The 22,614-nt window shown below is 45.1% G+C and overlaps 1 pseudogene; it reads left to right on the forward strand.

Annotated features, from left to right (window-relative positions):
- The first annotated feature begins 9,167 nt into the window (after positions 1 to 9,167).
- LOC144768905 (uncharacterized) overlaps positions 9,168 to 22,614 on the forward strand; it is a 59,493-nt pseudogene continuing 46,046 nt past the window's right edge.

Consider the following 22,614-nt stretch of genomic DNA (forward strand, 5'->3'; position numbering starts at 1 on the left):
TTGGATAGTGGAGGGGTAAAAAATACTATTCCCACTCCAGTGAGTGCAACTGTAGGGAAAGTGTTGGATAGTGGAGGAGTAAAAATTACTATTCCCACTCCAGAGGGTGCAACAGTAGGGAAAGCGTTCGATAGGGTAGGGGTAAAAATTACTAGGAGTCAGTTCAAAATTTTAAACAAACAAATAACAACAACACAACAGATTTTTAAAAAAAAGAAAAAGAAAACATATGAAAGTTTTAAGTAATAAAAAAGATCGAAACAGATTAGAATTTAAAAAAGATCTAACAAATACCTAGAGAGATTATAAAAATATTTTTAATTGAAGTTCTTTTATAATGTACCTCCATAATTAACATAATTAATTAACAATTAAACTAATATTATTAATGATTTTTTTACAATAAATAAAAATTTACTCCTCAAACGTTACCCCTATAAGACCAAAACACACACACACACACACAATAACAATAAACACTTACAATAAATATGTATTAATTGATAAATTAATATGAATAATCAACTAAATACTAATTAATTAAGCATAAATTACTTTCCACCCTCTACCCCAATAAACAACACAACCCACACCTCAAAAGAATTGCGCAATTCCCATAACTAATTTTATATTAATAAATTGATATCAATTAACAACATATTATTAATTTAAAAAAATTTACTTCCCACCCTTTACCACTATAGACCCCACAACTTACATCAAAAACTTAATTACACAGTTGCCATATTTTATTTGTAATTAATTAATTAGCATTATTTAACAAACAATCATCAATTAATTATAAATAAATTACTTCCCACCCTATTTTCCTATAAATCCCACAACCCACGCCTAAAAAAATGACACAATTAACATAATTAATTACAAATTAAATAACAGCCAATTAATAAATAATTTATAATAAATTAATTCCCACAATTAACATTAAATACTAACACATAAACAATTACAATTAATTTGTTACTATTAAATTACTTCCCACCCTACTCCCCTATAAACCCACAGCCCACTATAGAAAAACGCACAATTTAATTAAAATAACATTAATAACTACAAAAAATGTAAAACATATATTAAAAAACAAAACAAATTGTTATACAAAAAAATGAATCACATACTTTTAAAATACATACTAAAATACATAACACTAATTAAAACATCGATATTTTAGACAACTATATTTATGCAACTGAAATTAACAACTACGATATTTCCAAAAATGATATTTCTTTCCTACAAGTCGATATTCTTGACCACGATATTATTCCTGTTGATATTTCTGTATCACGATATTTAGAACTCTGTATTTGTGTATGTCAACATTTTAAACTCGATATTCTGTCTGTGCGCCTTTCTACCCTTGTCATACGTGCAAAAACACCTGTCTCAGCAGGGTGACTCCCGATCTTTTAAACACATACAGTTTTATTTTTGCTGTCTCCTCCCTAAAATTGCCTCCAAATCAATGCAGGTAAAATAAATCCCTCTGATTTCTTGCTTCCAAATGCTGGCATTATGCCATATATGGTTTTTTACTTCTCTATGCTCAAGGGGAGAGCAGGCCTGTCTGGAAATGTGTGTGTACTGAAAGAAATGTGTACTGCAAGTACCTGTGATTCAAGTACGAATGTCAATACTTAATAATACTTAGGGGCCTATTATGATGGCGGGCGGACTTTGTCTGCCCGCAACCATATTGGTAAACGGAACAGAACGCCAGAGGTGCAGCAGTCCCGCTATTGCAATTAGGATGCGACCACCACCCTGGCGGTCCCAACCCCCATATTCAACATTGTGGCGGGCGGTGCTGTAAGTAGCACCCGCCACAATGTTGAATATGCATGTTGTGCATTGGCATGCACAACGTGACAGCATCACGCAGTGCCTGCTACCTTGTGTATGCCGATGTAGGGGGATACCATAGGTACCCCACAAGTGTAGCCCCCCACCCCCACGGGGGCCTGCAATGGGCCCCCAAAGTGAACTCTGCATGCCTTTCCATGGCAGAGTCCCCGCTATGGAAAGGCATACTTACGCACTCATCGTAATATGGATGGCAGTGCCTTCATGCACCACCACCATATTATGGGCCTTTTCCGCCCCGCAGGCAACAGTGATGATTGCCTGCGGGCGGAAAAGCGGCGGACGGACATTCAGTCCACTGCATTACCCCCACCATGCTAATGTGGCAGGGGGTAAATGGCCGTCGGGTGGTGCAATTTCACGGGCGGATCACCACCACCAGTGAGGCGGTGGCGATCCGCCCGCCATCATAATAGGTCCCTTAGTGTGTTTAATAGACAGGGCAACTGTAGTTTCCTGATAATGTGCATTGGTGTAAAATGCATTTGGAAAAAACAAAACTATTAATGATTGCAATAAAATTGCCATCAATTAAGCACTACGTTTACAGTTTAGGCTTGTCACTTATAAATCATAGACATCATGTGTTTAAGTTTAATTAGTTTAACTGAAGCCAACAGACTCTTCAACATTCAATGCATTAAAGTGCTTGGTGCGCTGCTCACCAGGCGTTGGTTCCACAGCTCCTCAGGTAGCCACACCGGACGGTTTGGGAACCACTGTTATAGAGAAAGGGTCTCCAAGCAAGACTACTGTTCCAGGATGCGCCTAACCTTGTTACAACATTCTGGAATTATTAACTATGAGTAATGGGTATGTAAATGTGCTGGGAGAAAAATATGTCCCCCTGAGGTGTCGGCTCCAAATTGTCCCATAAAGGGCACCTTGGGAAGACCATGACTTTGAAGCATGTCAAGGAAAGGTTTCGGTGAGTTGACAGATCAGGCAAAGAAATGGGTGTTCAAATGTGAGGTGTATGAGGAAGTGGAGAAGGGTGGATTGAAGGTTGTTTTGGGTACTATAAATCCTGACCAACAAATAGATGATCTACGATTGTCATGAGACAAAATGTGTATTAATTTATTTATCCTTTTTGTGGTCCTTCCTAGCTCTTTCAAGATATGCAGCCGTAGTTGCTGTTCTGCATTCTAAGTTGGCAGAGCTGGTATTCATGAGTAATGTGACCATACACTCTACCATTGGGGCATTGAGGGCAATTTTCAGTAGGGAAGGGATTCTGTCTTGTTTGGTCCTATTAAAAAATAAAGAATGTTTTGGAAGGATGTCGGATTAGACATATGGAATACCCAGGGCAGGCGGAAAGTCTGGTTACTTAAGGGGACCATGGAAATGGCAGTTTACTCAGATGGTTGAGAGGGCACTGGGAGACATGTTGTAAGAAAACACCATACTGCAATTAATAGTGTAATTGTTAAATCTCTGATTGTGATAATGTGAGCTAGATCATCTGGTACTAAGGTGACTGCAGGATGGTTGCACACAATTTATGGTGTTGAGAATAAAGCATAACTCTCCCCATATTGAGTTGCATGACCAGTAATTTTTTCTGGTAGTTTAAATGCAAATATACTGCAATTAATCTGCCACACAAGTGCCCTCCCATATCTTTCTAGCCCTTCCCATTTACCAGGACTACTTATGGAGGCCTCAGCATGACTCCTGTGGGCAACTCCTCAACCTCTTGGGCAGCGTGCTACTCCTTTACTGCTGTCAATCGCTAGTTGCTATCTGAGACTGCCATAGTCCGCCAATTGCTGTAATTCTCTGTTTCTGTTTTATTGTATTGTACTTGGCTACTGTTGAAGTTTTTGTTGCTCTTTGTTTCGCTGCTCCTGCCATTTTTTTCCCACTCTGTACCCCCCACCTCTTGCTTGCCCCTCCCACCTCCCACGACTACTTCAGGAGGTCGCAGCTCGGACGCACAGTGGACAGCGCACCAAAGCAAGCCCATCTGTGCCTACGCCTCACCCTGTGCCAGGAACCCTGACCCTACTGCCACTTGGAGATACAACTCCATCAAATCCCTGGGCCCAGGCCTCTGCACCAACAACTGCTGCCGCTCCTCTACCCGATCCATGGTAGGACCTTTCTCCTGCTGTAACTGTCTTTTCTACTGCAACTGAAGCTCTGGCACACACAGCAACCACCAGCACGCCTACTCAGACCATCTCCAATGCCTCCTGCTCAATGCATGATCTGTCTGCAAGCACACCACCAAGACCTGGGACACCATCAACTCCCTCTCTGCCAACGTCATCTTTCTCACTGAGACCTGGCTCAAACTGTCATCCACGCCTGACATCACCTCAGCCATGCCCGACCACAACAAGATTGCATACCGAGACCATATCAACAAGAATGGAGGTAGAATCACCATCATTCACAAGGAAACCTTCCACCACAGATGACATCACACCGATCATGGAAGACACCCAAACTTTCAACTCCAAACTGACATCAAAACCATCAGAGGCACCCTTGCCTACAGACCTCTAGGACCTTGCCCCAGCTTCTACAACACCATTCCCGATTGTATCACTCTGCTCGCCACCAACTCTGAAAACAACATCTTCCTTGGCAACCTCACTTATCACCACGTCGACCCCAACGATATCAACATCACCAACCTCCTCGAAGCATGAGCAACATCAGCTTCATCTAGCTGGTCACTAACCGCACTCACATCCCAAGACACACACTCTACCCAAACTTCACGGCCAGCGACAGAATGAAGTACAGCCATGTCACCGAGCTCACCAGGATGGACCGTGCCATCATCCACTTCACCATCTAGGGATCAACAGCACCAACCCCAAGCCACCCTGCACATCACACTGCAGCTAGAACAAGATCTCATATCGCCAATGTACATATTCCTTCAACACCTTCCTCCCTCACACCACAGCAAATCTAGAGCAGGCGGTCAAGAACTTCTCCGCCTGGATCACAGACTGCGCAGACAGAGTTGCCCCAGCATACCCGCCAAGCTCAAAAGGTCCTCCAAACAAGTCAGTTGGTACACGACAGAACTTAGAAATGTGAAATGCACCTGCGTATGACTTGAAAGGAGATGGCGCACCAGCGTGGAGCCAACGGACTGAACAACATTAAAAACTACTCTTAATCAATACCACCAACTCCTGAAAAAAGATGAAATGGAGCGCCCTGGCTGACCACATCGAAGCAAACTCCGACAGTAAGGAACTCTTCAACATTGTCAGTGAGTTCTCCAGCCCCTCAGCCACCAAAAATGTCATCATCCGTTCACTGGAACTCTGCGACTCCCTGGCAGACTTTTTTCATGACAAGTTCTCCACCATCTACAGGAATTCCGTATCCCAACCCACCAACCTCTTCAGCCATTTTGAATCCACGAAGGAGGAACACAACCATCTTATCACCACTTTGGATCAGCTCTCCATGCAAGACACCACAGCCATCATGACCTCCATCCACTTAGTACAAACAGGGAGCCCTGCCCCACCACACAAGACAATCAGCAGAGAGCTAACTGCCATCTTCAATGCATCCATCACCATGGCCACATTCCCCAAAGAATGGAAGCGTGCAGAAGCCAAGAAATTATCCGTGGACCCCAAAGGGCTGAAAAACTACTACCCCATCTCTCTGCTCCCTTTTTCCTCCACAGTCCTCGACAAGGCCATTAGCTGCCAACTCACAGAACACCTGGAGAACAACAATATTCTGGACAATTCACAATCTGGATTCTACACCAATCACACTGCACTGAAACTGCCCTGATTACAGCCAGAGACAACATCAGATCCCTCTCAGCAGCATTTGACACAGTATCACACCACACCTATTCAAAAGGCTTCACAACATTGGAATCCAATGAGACGCCCTCAAGTGGATCGCCTCACTCCTCACAGGTAGAACCCAGAGAATTTGCCTTCTGCCCTTCATCTTGGAACCAAGAACACCATCTGCATCGTCCTTTGAGGTTCGTCTCTCAGCCCTACCCTGTTCAACACCTACATGACTCCCCTGGCCAACATCATCAGATAGCATGGACTTAACATCATATCCTACACGACGACACTTAGCTCATCCTCTCACTATCAGATGCCCCCCCACCACGCTGACCAACTTCTGCATGTGCATGATGAACATCGGCGACCGGATGAGAGACAACTGCCTACAACTCAACACAGACAAGGCAGAAGTGCTGATCTCCAGGACCTACACCTCCCCCTGAAATGACCCCTTGTGGCCTGCCCAAACTAGGGCCCTCATGCACTCCAACCGACCACACCCATAACCTAGGCATCATCCTGGACAGTAAGCGCACCATGAAAAGATAGATCAACGCAGTTTCTTCCACTTGCTTCCTCACCCTTCGATTGCTCCACAAGATTTTCAAGTGGCTCGTCATCGACACCAGACACACTGTCACGCACAGCACTGGTCACCAGCTGACTGGACTACAGCAATGCACTCTATGTAGGAATCACATCACACCTCCTCAAAAGACTGAAAACTATATGCAACTTAGTAGCCATACTCATCCTAGACCTCCCTAAACTGACCCACATCATCCCCCCAACTCAAGAAGATCTACTGGCACCCCATTCAGAAGAGATGCCAGCTCAAGATGTTGATCCACAACTTCAAGCCCTCCACAGCCAGGGATGTACATCAATCACCGACTAAACTTCCAACATCCCTCCAGACACCTGCGCTCCAACTCCCTCTGCCTCACCCACACCCCCTGTATCCAACACAGCAACAGTGGAGGATGTCCTTTTACCCACTTCACCTACATACCTCATGCCCTCTGCTAGAATTCAGAAAAGTACTCAAGACCTGGATGTTCAACTAGCTCCCTCCAGCTTTACTCTCAGCTCCTGGATACCCTCATGAGTGATTAGAAGTGCTATATACATCCAGGGGCTTATTTATGAGCCCCTTGCGCCGTTGGTGCGTCACCCTGCGTGGCTTTACATGTGTTTGTAAATGTCGCCCCTTTTCAAGCAATATGTTGCCTGTTAGGGGGCGTGACATGCGTGTTGCTGTGGGTGTTCCCACGCAACACCCATGTCCACTGACGCATTTCCAGAGTTACGAGCAAAGCGTCAGAATGCTACACCACCCCCAGGGGTGGTGTAACGAGGTGCTGAGAGCTGAAACGTTTTCATTTCCCCTCATTTGCTTGCTCTTTCAATGCGTTCTGCATTCTACAGCACGCATTGGAAGAGGAAATCACCTCAATTGATTGATTTTGTGCAGGAAGGTGTCCCTTCCTGCACAAAAACAATCTCCCCATGACGCAGGCATCCTTGCACCATGGTGCAAGGGTGCCTGTGCTGGAGCATGGCAGCAGTTTGTACACCAGTGCAGGCAAAAGCATATAGATGCAACATGTTATTGTAAATATGTTGTATCCCTGGGCCTCAAAAATAATGCAGGGTGGCGCAGTAAAATAACTTGCGGCACCGCGCTGTATTCGTTTCTCATAAATAGGTCCCCCAGATTGATTGATTGAAAATCTCTTGCTCATGTATGTCCATTTAGCACACTCACTCTTCTATCACAACCCCTAAGCTTTTAGGGCCAGATGTAGGTAGCCAAATACCGGTCGGTAACGGCCGAAATTCGGTAATTTCGTCCGTTACCGACCGGTATTTGGAAATTGAGATGTAAGAGGCAAAAACTTTCCGATTCGGTAAATATGAGTCGGTAATCTACCGATTTGGTATTTACCGAATACTTATTTACCGAGTTCTTATTTACCGAAACGGTAAAAAATGTCCATCGAGATGTAGGAAACCCAAAAAATACCGAATTGCATGAAATTCGGTATTTAAGAGTCGGTATTTACCATGGATTGAAAGCAGGTGGTAACCAGGTGCAGGCTATAAAAGAAGGTCCCAAAATGCAACAGTGCGACCAGAATGGCGGCATTCTACGTCATAGCAAGGCTGCTATGGCTACAGGCAGCAGGAGAGAGGGTATGGAGAAGGGTGGAGCAGGTCTACAGGCAGAGGATAACGCTCTTCCAACTGACTGAGCCAGAGATACTGCAGAGGTACAGGAAACAACCCAGAACCATCCTGGACTTGATTGGGGACCTCCACCCACACCTGGATCACTCAACATCAAGGGCGCATGCCATCCCATCCCAAGTGCAGGTGCTGTGTAGCCTTCACCTGCTTGCCTCTGGGAGCTACCAGAGTGTGATAGCTGCAGTTGGTGGTGTGTCCCAGAGCTGCCTGTCCCGTTTTTTCAGGAAGTTCCTTGAGGCCATGATGCAGAGAATGCATCATTACATCCGGTTCCCTGACACACCTGCGGAACTTGCCAAGACCAAAACTGATTTGTATCAACTGGCACACTTCCCTCACGTGATAGGCTACATAGACGGCACCCACATTCCACTCTGTCCACCTGCAGCCAATGAACACATATACAGGAACCGTAAGTCAACGCACTCCATCAATGTGCAGGTGATATGCAATGCTGGCAACATCATTACAGACATTGTGGCTAAATTCCCTGGGAGTACCCACGACTCGTACATATTCCAGAACAGTGGGATCTACACACGCCTTGTTGCTGGAGAGTTTGGGGACGGATACCTGCTAGGTAAATAACTGTGGCACACCCTGATAGTCATAGCAGATGAATGTATCATGAGTATGTAACTAATAGACCTCTCATTTCAACCTAGGCGATAGTGCATATGCCCTGCGGTCCTTTGTGCTCACACCCTACCTCAATCCAACTACCAGGAGTGAGAGGCGTTATAATGTGGCTCACAAGTCTACTCGCAACGTAGTGGATAGCACATTTGGACTCCTCAAGAGCAGGTTCCGCTGCCTCCACAAGAGTGGAGGTGCACGCCAGTATACTCCCATCCTGTGCTGCAAGATGATAGCGACCTGTGCCATGTTGCACAATCCTGCAACCAAGGAAGGCACAGAGGCAGAGCTTACACATCACGAGGATATTGATGATGACCAAGAACAGGCAGAGCCCCATGCAACAGGAGCAGCAGCAACAGATGGGAGATTGAGACAGGCAGAGATCACACGTCGATATTTCTAAGTAAGTAAGGAGACACAGACAGCTGTAGTATGTAAAGTATGTAGTTTAATTGTGACTACAGCATGTAAAAGATTCAACACCATGGTCCCACAATGTCTATGTCCATGACTGGGTGGTCGCAGTTCTCCTCACTGTGACTTGTCCTGAGGGTTGAGGGCATTTTTAACGTTTGCGCACACGCACTACAGTGCGGGATGTGCGAGGCTGGGTCTCAACACTTTCGGTGGTGCCTGGGTCTGAAATTTGGCACCTGCCGCTCCTACGCATCTCAGGGACAGGAGTGCTGGAGCCACTCTCCTGGTGGACCCTTTAGTTTCATCGATACCTGTGTCTCCGGCAGTGCTTGCCTGGTTTGTGAGCATCTGCTCCATGGCAGAGGTGACTCTCCCCATCCCCCTTGACAAATCTGTGCAGCAGTGCACAATTGCATCCTGCATGGCGACAGAACGCCGGGCTTTTGACTGCTGCCGCATACACTGGCGCTCCCTGCGCCGCTCAGAGTGGTCTCTATCCGATTTGTCACAGAGAGCACTCATGTACTGTGTGATGTCTGTCATCCCCTTTGCAATTGACTGCATGCTCTCAGCCATGTTGCCAATTCCATGGTCAATGTTGGATATTTTGCAATTGATACTGCGCACCTGCCTGTGCACTGGCAAAATTGCCTTTCACCTGCAGGCACTGCACCTTTACCATGGTGGCCTCTAGTCCACAAAAGACCCCCTCTCCTTCCTGGCCTTCATCTCTCTCCCGTGCCCTTCGGCCAAGGACACTGGCCCGCACAGCTCCTGCAGTACTCCACAGGTGGATTACTTTGCATTTCACCCTCTTCATCCTCCTCATCTGAGGTTTGCAGGATCCTCAGAGAGGGCACAGCAAGCCTCCTTGCCCTTTCCTGCACAGATGACTGTGTTGTTGGTGTTGGGGAAAGTACTGCTGGCTCCAACTCGTGGGTCCCATACAACAGAGGTGACTGAGGCTGTGGTGTTGTTGGTCGCTCAGGTGTTGTGGCTTCCTGCGCTGTGGTGTTGTCTTTCTCAACAGCGCTGTGACCTGCTCTTTCTTTCTTCTTTTCCCTCCTCTCAGTTGTTGGTGCCCTCTCCTCCCTTTCTGGTGCTGTACTGCGTGAGGACTCTCCTGTGGACAGATATGGACATTGGGTCAGTGGTCTCGTTCACCTGTGTGTCATGATTAAATTACATTTCTATCACACAATTGCCTAGTCTACATCAGCTTCTCAAAGTTGTGTGTGGCATGCCTTGCTGAATTCTATGGTGACTGCACTGAATGTATGTACCTATGACTACGTCTCCCATGATGCATTGCTGGACATCAGTGAAACCTGTTCTGGAGTGTTATGCTTACACACACAGTGGGGAAGGGGGACAGGGAAATGGGTGGGGATTACTGTCCATGCATCTTACCTTGCTTCTTTGCAGCTCTGGCAGAGCTATCAGCGTCACCAATTCCATGGATGCTTTCTGGCTCCGGGGTGGATTCCACCAGCTCCTCGAGGTCTGTTAGTCTTGGTGCTCTGTTTTTTCCTCCACCAGTAGCTCCAGCTTCCTTTCTTTGTGCAGCAAGTTTTTTCTTTGTGATGATACGCAGATCGTACCATCTTTTCTTGAGGTCATCAATCTCCCTGTGCGTCACCCCAATGGCATTGACCTTTGTCAGGATGTCAAGCCATGTATTACGTTTCACAGACTCTGCAACATGCAGAGACTGTTTACCGAAAATCTGGGTGTGGTGCTTGACCACCTCTTCAACAAGCACCTGCAGTTCTGCTGGGCTGAATTTTATTTTCCTCCTGCGCTCTGCTGCATCCTACTGCCCATCCTAGGACTCCATTCTGGTGATCAGGTATGTTCAGGGAAACCTGCTCCTCTCTGTTTCCTCCTGCTCTGCAAAAAGTTCAGTTGCTCTGCACCTGCATGGGTGTGGCCACTCCCAGGTACTGGGAGGGGTGGTTGCATCTGATTGGTTGGATCCTCTGTAGCTTTGTTGTGGGGTGTGGTAGGTGTTCCTGATTGGTTTACAGGCTCACATGGGTTCTTTTCCAAATTACCGATTCGGTAAATACCGATTTCATTTTCCGAGTGATACCGAATCGGTAATTTTTATCGAATTTTTACCTACATCCCGTTTTTCAATTTTTAAATACCGAATCGGTATGAGTCAGTATTTAAGAGTCAGTAATCAGGATTTACCTAATCTGGCCCTTAGTGAGGTATATTATACTCTAAAAATGGTTACAGCCCCACTGCATGCGCTCAGACCAAGTGTTATAACCCAGACACTAACTGGCTGCCTTCATTCTGCTTCCTCCCACAGAAACCATTTGCCTCACCCCCTGCTCCTGCTGGCAGACCACCCTGGGTGTGGCCTGTGGAGTTCTCCTCGGTGCTGCAGTCATTGTGGCAGTGATGGCGGTTCATTATGAGAGACGCTTAAAACACAAGGACACAAACAAAGGTAAAAGTCCATAACATGGCCCTTAAATTATCTCCATGTATATTATAAACTATATGCTCTCTATATGTGACACAACAGTAATGCTTCCATCACTCTTTGTTTCAGTTGAAAACATGTACCAGAATCCCAGCGTTATTAAAAACGCTGATACCCAAAATGAGAACGTGAGAAAAGGGCGCGAGGGGCAGTCAGCGGTGAGTAGCAGGCAGTGATGACGTCATGTCAATTATGCCTCATAGTAACAAATCCATGGTATTCATATTGTTTTCACTTTTAATTTTCATTCTGCATGGAACAAAGAGCATAGGCCTTTTGCTCTGTTCAGGAAGAGCATAGATTGAGGGCTTGGTTGGAGCCCTGATGCATGCTAGACAGTCTGCTATGTCTGGCAGATAAACTGTCTCCAACTCTCTGGAGTGACCCCTGAGGTGGCTTGCTGTGACAGTCTGAGATTGACTACTGTCAGCTGAAGATGCTGCAGGAAATTTTCCTTCCTTCATTGGGGGGAGGGTCTTTCTTCACTCTTACATTTAATTCTAGTAAATATAGATGAGCTCCATGCACTGGGCCTGAGGGGGCGACCCCTGTCTGGCTCTTGAATCTACATGACGCCGGCAATTCACCTCTCTTCATAGGTTGTCAGTGCCCATATACTAAGGGTCCATTACGATCTGGTAAGGAATGGCTCCGACCATTGGTCAGAGCCTTCATTACTGCATCAGAATCTCCTGTTTGTAATAATTTCCGACTGACCCATTTTGATGGAGTCTGTTGGAAATTATTACAAACAGGAGTTCCGAATGGCTGACGACTCTGAAAACTTACAGATGGCGTACATTAGGGGTTCTTCAATCGTGGGGTGCTAATGGACAAGGATAGGTTTGTGTCATCCAATGACAATCAAACTTTGTGAAAGTAAAAAGATCCTCACAAGAGCAACCACAAAGGGCCTGTTTGATTTTGCTAGCAACTGGCCAAATCTGTCATCATTGTCACCTTCCTTTGCACCCAGGAAAAAGCCACCATTCTTAGATCTTGTATGAAGTGTAGCTAAGTAAACAATGTTTGCAAGAGCTTCTGCTCTAAAACCTGCAACAGTGTGTAAGGTCCTCCAAAAAGTCTTCATTCTTCACTCTATAGGTCCGAAATGGGCCCAAAGGACCTCCAAACTTGTTCATATGTAGGCCGTCGACGCACTGTTAAAAACAACTGTCATGCTCAGAAGATACAGTTAACAATGGCCAACATGTCTTATTCGCGTAAAATTCAATTTGTGTGAGGGTCCAAGTGGAAATGAGATTAAAGGCCTTACAGTACCCTGTCCCCATTCTAAGTGTACAAATAACAAGCTGGAGCAGAGAGCTGCCAAGCCTATTGTTCGACCCAGCTCGTACACTGTCTTCCTTACCTGTCCGTCGGTACCTCTAGCTTAATCCTAAACTGAGTGGGAGGTACCGACAGGAACAGAAAGGCCGTCTTATGTACCCTTCGTGGAAGATTCCCGCCTGTTACTAGCGGACCAGAAAGGAAACCAGAAAAAAACGGAAAAGGAAACCAAACCGCAAAACCAGACGGTGTCTAATTTCCGGTTTGAAAGTCTCTGTAGTTATTTGCTGTACAAGCCGGCCAATCCAAACCATGTATTGACTAAAACTCCTCCAGCTCCTTTGAGCGTACCGCCCGGCATATCCATGCTGACCAGAAGGAGAGCTACCAAAGGACCCAACCCAGGGAGATGTCTAATTTCCGGCTGTGTGAGGGACCGTGAATCTCTTTTGTTATTGGCTGTTCTACCTGGAGTGTTCAGGATGCAGCCAGGACAGGATGAATGCCAGGCCTTTAATTTTCAGCAATTGTTTGCATTATTTCAGCAGACAAAATGTCCACCTTCTGTCAGCGCTCTATCGCATTCTGGTGACAGATCAAAAAGTGGAGAAAGTACAAGAGTCAGAATTATTAAAGCAATGCTGATGTATACATGTACCTCACCATCTCCATGTATTAGACACTGAGATAACGCCATGTTTAATTTAAACAGTGGTCACCCATTATACAGACCAATCTAAATCGAATACATGTATCTGAATAGGGTTGTCTGTGCAAGGGATTCATAAATGGAGTGACACCCAATGGCAGATATCAGTGTGTATGGTCAAACGGGGGATAGGCGTACCGTGCAAGTTCTTTATGCAGAAATCCTAGTTAGTCATTACTCAGGGAATCTCATCATTCAGGTCTTCGATGTCACTTTTGAGTTTAAAAACCCATTTCTGTTCCCTAATGAATAGGTAACGTGTGATATTCTTGATGTGATGAGGGATAAAGGGTTGTTCCAGAACCACCCATTGCATCTCTTCAGCTTTATGTTTTTTAGTTAGAAAATGGCTGGTGAGACGCGTTGCTTGCTTATTACATCTTATGGTGCTCTTGTGTTCATTAATTCTGAATTTTATTTTCCTGGTTGTCATTCCCACGTAGCGTTGTGAACAAGGGTATGTGACCATGTAGATCACTTTCTCGCTATTGCAGTTTGTGTGTTTTTTTAATAGCCAAGGTTTGCCAGTCCCTATGTCTACTGCTAGTGTCTTTTGTGTTTGTGGGCAGGCGGTACAAGAGCCGCAAGGATAGTGGCCCTGGACAGGAGGTAGGCCCCAAAGTGTGCTTGTTGACTCTTGTAGGTGTTGTCTAGGTCTCGTATGTACCAGATCGTCCCGTAAGCTCAGTCCCCTTTTAAAAGTGAAAAGGGGGAGGGGAATCGATCCTCCTGCTGTGTTAAGGATACGCCAATTCCTCCTAATTGACTTCTGTACTTACGATGATAGTGTGCTGAATGTAGTGACAAATGTGAGTCTGTCTAATGGGGTTTTTATGATAGAGGGCCCAATAGCGCATCCCGATGATTGTTAGAGACTCTCTTACGTGCTCGCCGTATTAGATGTTTACGGTAGCCCCTTTGTTTCAGTTTTGTTGATAGAGCACTTGAACAAGTATCAAAATCTTGTCGGTCCGAACAATTCTGTTGGACCCTCAAAAATTGTCCGAAAGGTACATTTTCCCGGAGTGATCGGGGATGATGGCTGTCAAAGGAAAGCAAAGCATTCCTTGACATGGGCTTACTATACAACTTACTTCCTAGTCTCCCCCCTGTGGGAAAGATAAGTAAGTCCAGAAATGGCAGTTCAGCTTGGCTGTATTCAACGGTGAACTTCAAATACCGGTTCTTTGTGTTCAGCCATGTATGGAACTCCAGAATGTAAGTCACATCTCCACGCCAAATGACCAGAATATCGTCAATGTATCTTTTCCACAGCACCACATGGTGAAAAAAGGGGTTGCTGTGGTCAAGAATACATTGGGTCTCAAAGAGGTGGACATACAGATTAGCCAGACTGGGGATGAAAACGCTCCCCATTGATGTTCCTGAGACTTGAAGATAAAGGGAATCCTCAAACTCAAAAAAAGTTCTCAGTCATGGCTATTCTGGCACATTGCATGATGAAGTCCACAGGTGTGATGCTATCAAGGTCCCTGGTCTCCAAAATGCCCCTAATCACTTACATGGTTTCCTCTTGGGGAATGCAGGTGTAGAGGGATTCTACATCGAAACTGACGAGGAAGTCAGTTTCGATGTCAAATTATATCTATGGGAGCAACCTGAGGACATCTTTTGTGTCCTGGAGGTAGGTCGGCATATCCTTTACGAATGGTCTGAGGAAAAAATCCACAAAGGTGGATAAGGGTTCGAGTAGGGACCCGATGCCCGATATTATGGGGCGTCCAGGTGGGGGTCTTGCTACCTTATGAATCTTTGGCAAGATATAGAAGTAAGGTGCTCTTGGGTGCGGAGTCACTAGGAATTGTGCTTCCTTGGAGGTTATCCAACCTTCCGCACTGGCTTCTTCTACCATGATATTAATCTCTGTTGCCAGTCTGCCCGTGGGGTCTGAGGTAAGGGCCCGGTAAGATTTGACGTCATTCAGTTGCCTAAGACATTCGGTGCGATAGTCTATGGTGTCCATAATTACTGTAGCCCCGCCTTTGTTGGCTGGTTTGATGGTAATGGCTGCATCCCGTGATAGAGTCCCAACTGCTGCTTTCTCAGTGCCAGATAGATTCTGGAACACCTTAGATTCAGAGAAATTGAGAGACATAATGTCATGTGCTACCGCTTTCTCAAAAGTACTGACTTTGGGAGGCACTTGTTGGAGTAAAAGTGGACTGTTTTTTAAGTCCTGAATTGCTGTCTATCTCTAGTCCTTCTGTATCTTTTTTACTGTCCGAAAAGAAAAAATGAAGGCGGACCTAACGGAAAAATGTCTCCAATTCGCAACGTAATAGAAAAGGATCTGCTTTGTTTGTCAGGACAAATCCTAACCCTTTATTTAGAACCAAGAGCTCAGTCTCAGATAGTGTACGGGTACTGAGATTGACTATGAGATTCTCGCTTCTGAGCTCGTTCCTGCCTGTTGTTGTTGTTGTATTTGTCCTCTTCTGCTGCGAGTGTTTGGAAAGGTCTGCTCGTCCTCCCATTGCACCTGTTGGCCCCTCCGTCTGCCTCTGTTGCGGCCCCGGCCCTGCCCTAAAAAAGGCTGATTGTCAAAAAACTGTGGTTGGGGCGGGAAATGTGGCATTGTAGGTGGATATTGAGGTTGAGGGTACCCCCAAGGAGATGGTGGCCACCACGGACCGTGTTGATAGAAATTCCCTTGTGTGCCTCTCCTACGATTAGATCTAGTTTGTTGACCTCTCCCTCCCCTCCGTAGTGTATTATTTTGTCCGGAGTCAGAGTCACTTGATTCTGGGTCAGATGAAGATGTTGAGTAGTTTGACCCGTAACGCCTGCCCTTCTTGTTAAATTCAGGGGGTGTATAGGTAGCACTAGTATACGGGTACACTTTTTCAAAAGAAAAACGCGCTAGGTCCTTCTTACATTTTTCTATTTTGGTAAACAAAATAGAATCTTTGTATTCTTTGTTGGACTTGTTTGTATCGCCTACATTTTAGTGTGAAGTTTACTTCATAGTGTGGTCTTTATCTGGCCCTCCAAGACTTGTATTTCAATCACAATGGCATCCGCCACTCTTATGGCTGTTGTTATAATCAGGATCAGCCAGTCGCGGGTACATCACCACGCGATCAAAGACCAATCTCGTAAGAAAATGTTATCTGTTAGAAAAAGTCTGGGGGCGTTCGTTACTATCAGTCCTGTAGGTGCACATTTTCCGTGTAGATATTCGGCCATAACTTGTCCGTGTATACATGTACGTGAATGGGTTTTCTTCAAATTTAAAACTGTATTCCAATCATCCGAGGGGCTAGGACCTGTGGTCGGCAATGAATCTAAAAGACTAGGGTACTCTGTAAGAACTGGCCGTAGTGTACTCTCATCAAAGGCAAGGCCTGCAAAGTCAGCCATCCTAATTGCAAAAAGAAAATGATTTGTACTCTTACCAAGGTGAGCAAAATAACAACTATTCGCGAAATGTTGTAGTTTTTTGGACCCGCAGCCGTAGCTGCTCTAATATGCGTAAAATTCAATTTGTGTGAGGGTCCAAGGGGAAATGAGATGTCCCCCATTCTAAGTATACAAATAACACGCTGGAGGGTACTAAAGGTCTGGGCTACATGAAATAGAATGCATTTAGGCAAAGGTTGGGTAATGTAGGCATCTGTGTATAGGAAAAGAAACCCATCAGCCCACCCAATGGCGGAGCATCATCATCTGGGTTGAGTTGAAAGACTGGTATCCGTGTCGGGTATCTCACTGATAGTATTATGAGAGCACCCCGTTTGGATCTACCAGTGATGTGCCAAACCAAAAATCAAATGCAGAGATATAGTGGTGCTGGAGATGATTTGCAATGTAATAAGTGGTGAAAAAACAAAATGTAATAGTGAAATTAAGATTGACTATTATAATACCTAGAAGACTTTATTATGCGGTCATCGTAATGTCATGATTAAGAAATAGTGTGAGATAGTCTGAAAAAATGGTAACTATCTTATGATGATACAAATGGTCGACATGTTTCAGCCAACTAAGGTCAATGTATAGACCGGTGGCTTTCTTCAGGACCAGATTCAAAACACTACTGCAAGTATATTGTGAGAAATAATATGAGAAATAATAAACGTACAATACCTCCTACCATGTATTGGTATCCAAGTGTAGGAGTGTAGTCTCTGTTGTAGAGTTCTTTTCCTAAAAGAGAAAAATACACAGAATACATGTACACACCAACCAGATGCATAAAAGCCTATGCAAGAGCCAGGGATAAGCCCGCAAGCTGTATTTTATAAAGCTGATCTTATATCAGCCAGCACAAATGTGGTAACCATATAAAGTGCCATTCCACTCACCCAGAGAAATCTTGGGATCAAGCCTCACCTCTTCTGGCACTCGCTCAGGTTATGAGGCCCCGCTCTGTGAGAAAAAGTAATGTCGGATCGAATGTTATCCCCACATTAACATCTTGTTTCTCAGTAAACCTTAGTATAAAATCAATTCGCAATGTATGATAGGCTGGTAGCAGACCAATGAAAGATGAAAGTTAGACTGTTGATGAATCTAAAATGAATTTTTCTAGTAATGGCCTTTTTGGCCAAAGGGTGTGGCCGCCATCTTGCTGGGAGGAAGGGTTGTGGTCCAGTTGCAGGACGCCTCCTGCCCTCCCAGGATACTTAAGGGGTGGTGATTGCATAGATCAAGACTTTTGCTAATTTCTCCCCTGAGGCGGAAGCCGGGGGCTCCTCAATCTATCCCTGTATCTTTGGTAAAGACTTATTTTAAAAACTGTATATATTTTAATTGCCCGCTTTTACTTACCAAATTGACGGGACACTCGAGTGCGAGAATTTTGTTGCACCGAGGCTCATTGCACCCGTTTTTCAATCCCCGGCGCAGCCGACTAGGGGCGCTGACGCCGAGGGTCAAAGGGTGTGGCCGCCATCTTGCTGGGAGGAAGGGTTGCGGTCCAGTTGCAGGACGCATCCCACCCTCCTCCATACTGTATAAAAAACCAATGCCTTTCCGTCCGCGCAGCGGGCGCGCCGGCGGCACGCTGAAGGCGCGCCAAAGGCAAGCCCGTCTGCGCCCGTCCGCGCCGGGACCGGGCCTAGGGCCACAACCCCTGGATCTTACGGTACAGCTCACCGCTTCTCCTACTCATCTTTAATGTTGAATGACCTCCGTCCACCTCCTATAAATAATTGCACTAAGTATGACTGAGTTCATTTCAGATTCCTCATCTTTCGAATGTTCGCATTGCAAGAATACCATACCTCTGGTGTACAATACAACTCATTGTAGTAAACAGAAACATCCTAAGACAACTACAATAGCACTTACCAATGTTCGTTCACTTGGAAAGCACAGACAGGAAATATCAGATCTAGTCAGGGATAGTAATATTCATATACTGTTCATGACTGAGACATGGATGGATAGTACGTCCGACCCAGATCTCGTCATTGTGGTCCCAAGTGGATTTAAGGTCCACCGACAGGATAGACAGGGCAAAAGAGGGGGCGGGCTAGCTATAATTTCATGCAACACTTTTAAAATACGTACTTTCCCGATACCCTCTCTCACCTGCGAAGCTATGCAATTTGCCATCAATCTATCAGCCTCGCATAATTTCAGAGGTCTGCTCTTATATAGACGACCAGGAGCATGTTCTGGATTTCTCTCTGAATTAGGCACTACCCTGGAAACTTTGGCAACTGAAGAGTCATTAACGGTACTTGGTGACTTTAATTTTCATTTAGATAAAATTGATGACTGTGATACGCTCTCTCTTCTATCTGACATGGAAATTTTGGGGCTCCCTCAATTGGTTAATCGTCCTACTCATGATGCCGGTCATACCTTGGACGGTATCTTTTCCAACTTAGAGGACATCCATATAACCGATATCCTCCCGCTCCCTTGGTCTGACCATCATGTAATTCTAGGTACAATTATAACCAATGAGGTCTCCACTGTTAGTGTATCCACCCCTAGTCGCGAACCTTTTAAGGCTTGTAAAGATATTAACAACTCAAGCCTTAAACTCCTACTTGAAAGCACCCAGCCTATTTTCTCTACTGACCCTAACACTGCTACTAAGCAATACCAGGATTGGTTAGGTCATGCTACAAACTCACTGGTTCCTCTCAAATTAGTAACTAGAAACAGGAATGTCCCCTCAGCACCATGGTTTACCGAAGAACTAAAGAATCAGAAACAACTTTGTAGGAATAGGGAGAGGCATTGGCGGAAACTTTATGATGAAGAAAGTAAAAACCGCTACAAGGAGATGCTCGCTAAGTACAAATCTATGATCATAAGTGCTAAAAGGAAGTATTTTAGCGAGCAAATAGAGAAAGCAAAGAATTCTAACAAGCTTCTCTATGATATCACTAAGCAGTTAGCAGGAAACACTCCTGATTTAAATCCTCCCCCTTCTCAAGCCCTTTGTGATGCATTAGCAAATTTCTTTTTCACAAAAGTTAATGATATTTATTTAGCTTTTTCCTCCAACACCAACCATATTACACATATTGGACATTCCTTTTCCTCTGACTCTTTATTTACTCAGTTTATTGATATCACGGAGGCCCAAACTAGGGACATTATAAGGTCCATCAAATCCGGATCAGCCTTGGATCCGTGCCCTTTTAAAATTCTTCCCCCGATCATGGACTCCCTGATTCCGGTTATTACTCAAATTTGCAATTCTATGTTTAGGTCAGGAATTTATCCAAACATACTAAAAAAAACTCTTTTGAAACCACTCCTAAAAAAACAACTCCTAGATAAAGTCGATTTGAAAAATTATCGACCAATAGCCAATCTTCCATTTCTGGCAAAAGTCGTAGAAAAAGCAATGAATTCCCAGTTATCAGAATGTATTGAGGAACATCACCAACTGGACGGGACCCAATTTGGGTTCCGTAAGTTCCATGGCACAGAAACCGCCTTGATCAAAGCTGCCGATGACATCAGAGTCATTCGAGATCAAGGAGGATCAGCGTTACTAGTGCTATTGGATCTCTCTGCAGCATTCAACACGGTCGACCACTTGATTCTGGTCGACCGTGTCGAAAAAATGGGTATCCAACAGACAGCCAAGAGCCTATTGGCCTCCTTTCTGAACGATAGAACTCAGGCGGTTACCCTGGGACCGTTCCAGTCGGCTAACCTGTCTCTGCCGTGTGGGGTTCCACAAGGTTCATCCCTTAGTCCGACACTTTTTAATATCTACGTGTCGGACCTAGCTAAAACCATAAAAGCACATGTGATGAACCTTACCCCATACGCAGATGACACTCAGTTAGTCCTGGCCATCAAAAATGATGGAGAAAGAGTAGCCGAGGGTTTCAAAGTAGGTATGTTGGCAATTGGAGACTGAATGTCCTCCAATTGTCTAAAACTTAATTCTGAAAAGACGGAAGTTGTCAATATTTGGACAACTAACCCCAAGCTGGTCTCCCGCTTGGTGGCCAACATCTTTCGGAATCCTGCCTAAACCAGTTTCTAAGGTTAGGAACCTTGGAGTTGTTTTTGACAATGACCTTAATTTTGTTGCCCATGCCAATCAGACAGCGGCCACAGCTTTTCATAAGCTACAATTGGTGAAAAAAATTCTTCCTTTCCTGCCGGAGAGTGCAGGCAAAACCCTGGTAAGTTCCCTAGCGATATCCTCACTGGATTACTGCAATGGCTTATTTGCCAATGCCCGGACCCGTGTAATCAATAAAATGCAGACTATACAGAATGCGGCTGCCAGGTTACTTTCTAGAACTCCCAAGCATAAACCCATTGCTGATACAATCAGAGGCTATCACTGGCTCCCAATTAGAAACCGCATTAAGTTCAAAACGCTATGCATTGTATATAAATCATTGCACAAACAAGGAACCCAGTTTCTTAGAGACCAGTTGACACCTTACTCCCCCTCGAGACTACTTCGATCCTTCACTCTGAACGAATTAGTGGTGCCACGCACCAAGACTGTCTCCTGGGGAGATCGCCGCTTTTTGGTCGCGGCTCCAAAATTGTGGAACACATTACCTCAGTCCATTAGGACCAGCCCCTCCCTCTTTTCATTCCGCAAAAAATTGAAAACGTGGTTGTTTAACCAGTGATTTTCTAGAAATTCAGTCGTGGAGAATTTTTGCAGAAGTAGCAGCGCCGAGACGCCCACGGGCAATTGTTGGCGCTTAACTAAATTTCATTAATAAATAAATATGTTAATAGCCCATGTAGCGAGAGGAATTTTCTTCTTTACCACACCAATAGAGGGATAGATAAAGGTATTAAATCAATAGATTGTTATCTGCCTTGTGTCAAGTGGAGACACTAATTCACACAGATGCCTACATTACCCAACCTTTGCCTAAATGCATTCTATTTCATGTAGCCCAGACCTCTAGTACCCTCCAACATGTCTTATTGCCAGGGAAAAGTTTCGGCAACTTCATCAGGGCAAGCGTACCATACTGTCACTCAATCATACAGCACACCACGTCGCCACCAGGTGAAGGCCATCAGTGGACTATCGGTTTAAACGCTGTGCAAATAAATTGAACCACCTGCAGTGCCGGAAGTAAAAAGTCCTTGTCTGGGTGCATTAGAGTCCGAGTAAGCCTAGCGTCTTGACACATTCAGAGATCTTTCCACTGCACTTAGGGGCATATTTATGAGAGACTTTCATCACGTTTGCTCCATATAAAGTGGTACGTGCAAGTCTCTAAGTCAGATTCATGCAGCCATGCAAAGCCACATTGAGGGGCTTCATAAATCTGGAGCAAGGCAATGCAGCGCAAATCCCTGCGTTACCTTGGAATTTGCAAGGGCGGCGTTCCATGGGCTGTTCCTATGCAAATCCCATGTCTTTTTTACACATTCCCAGATTTACAAAAACTGGAAATCCTGGGAATTCTCCAAAAAGATATGCCTCCCCAGGTGAGGTGTAACAAGGAGAAATATCTTTATAGCTCCTCGTTGTTTCATTCTGCAGCACCCATAGAAAGAGGAAAACGCCTCTATGGATTGTTTTTGAGCAGGGAGGTGCCCCTTGAACAATCCTGCCTACAACACAGGCACCCTTGTACCATGGTGCAAGACTGCCTGCAGTGGCACTAGGCTGCTGAAATGGCTCCAGCGCAGGGGGAAGGACAGGA

The sequence above is a fragment of the Lissotriton helveticus genome, chromosome 7 (genome assembly GCF_964261635.1).
Source record: "Lissotriton helveticus chromosome 7, aLisHel1.1, whole genome shotgun sequence".
Lineage (NCBI taxonomy): Eukaryota > Metazoa > Chordata > Amphibia > Caudata > Salamandridae > Lissotriton > Lissotriton helveticus.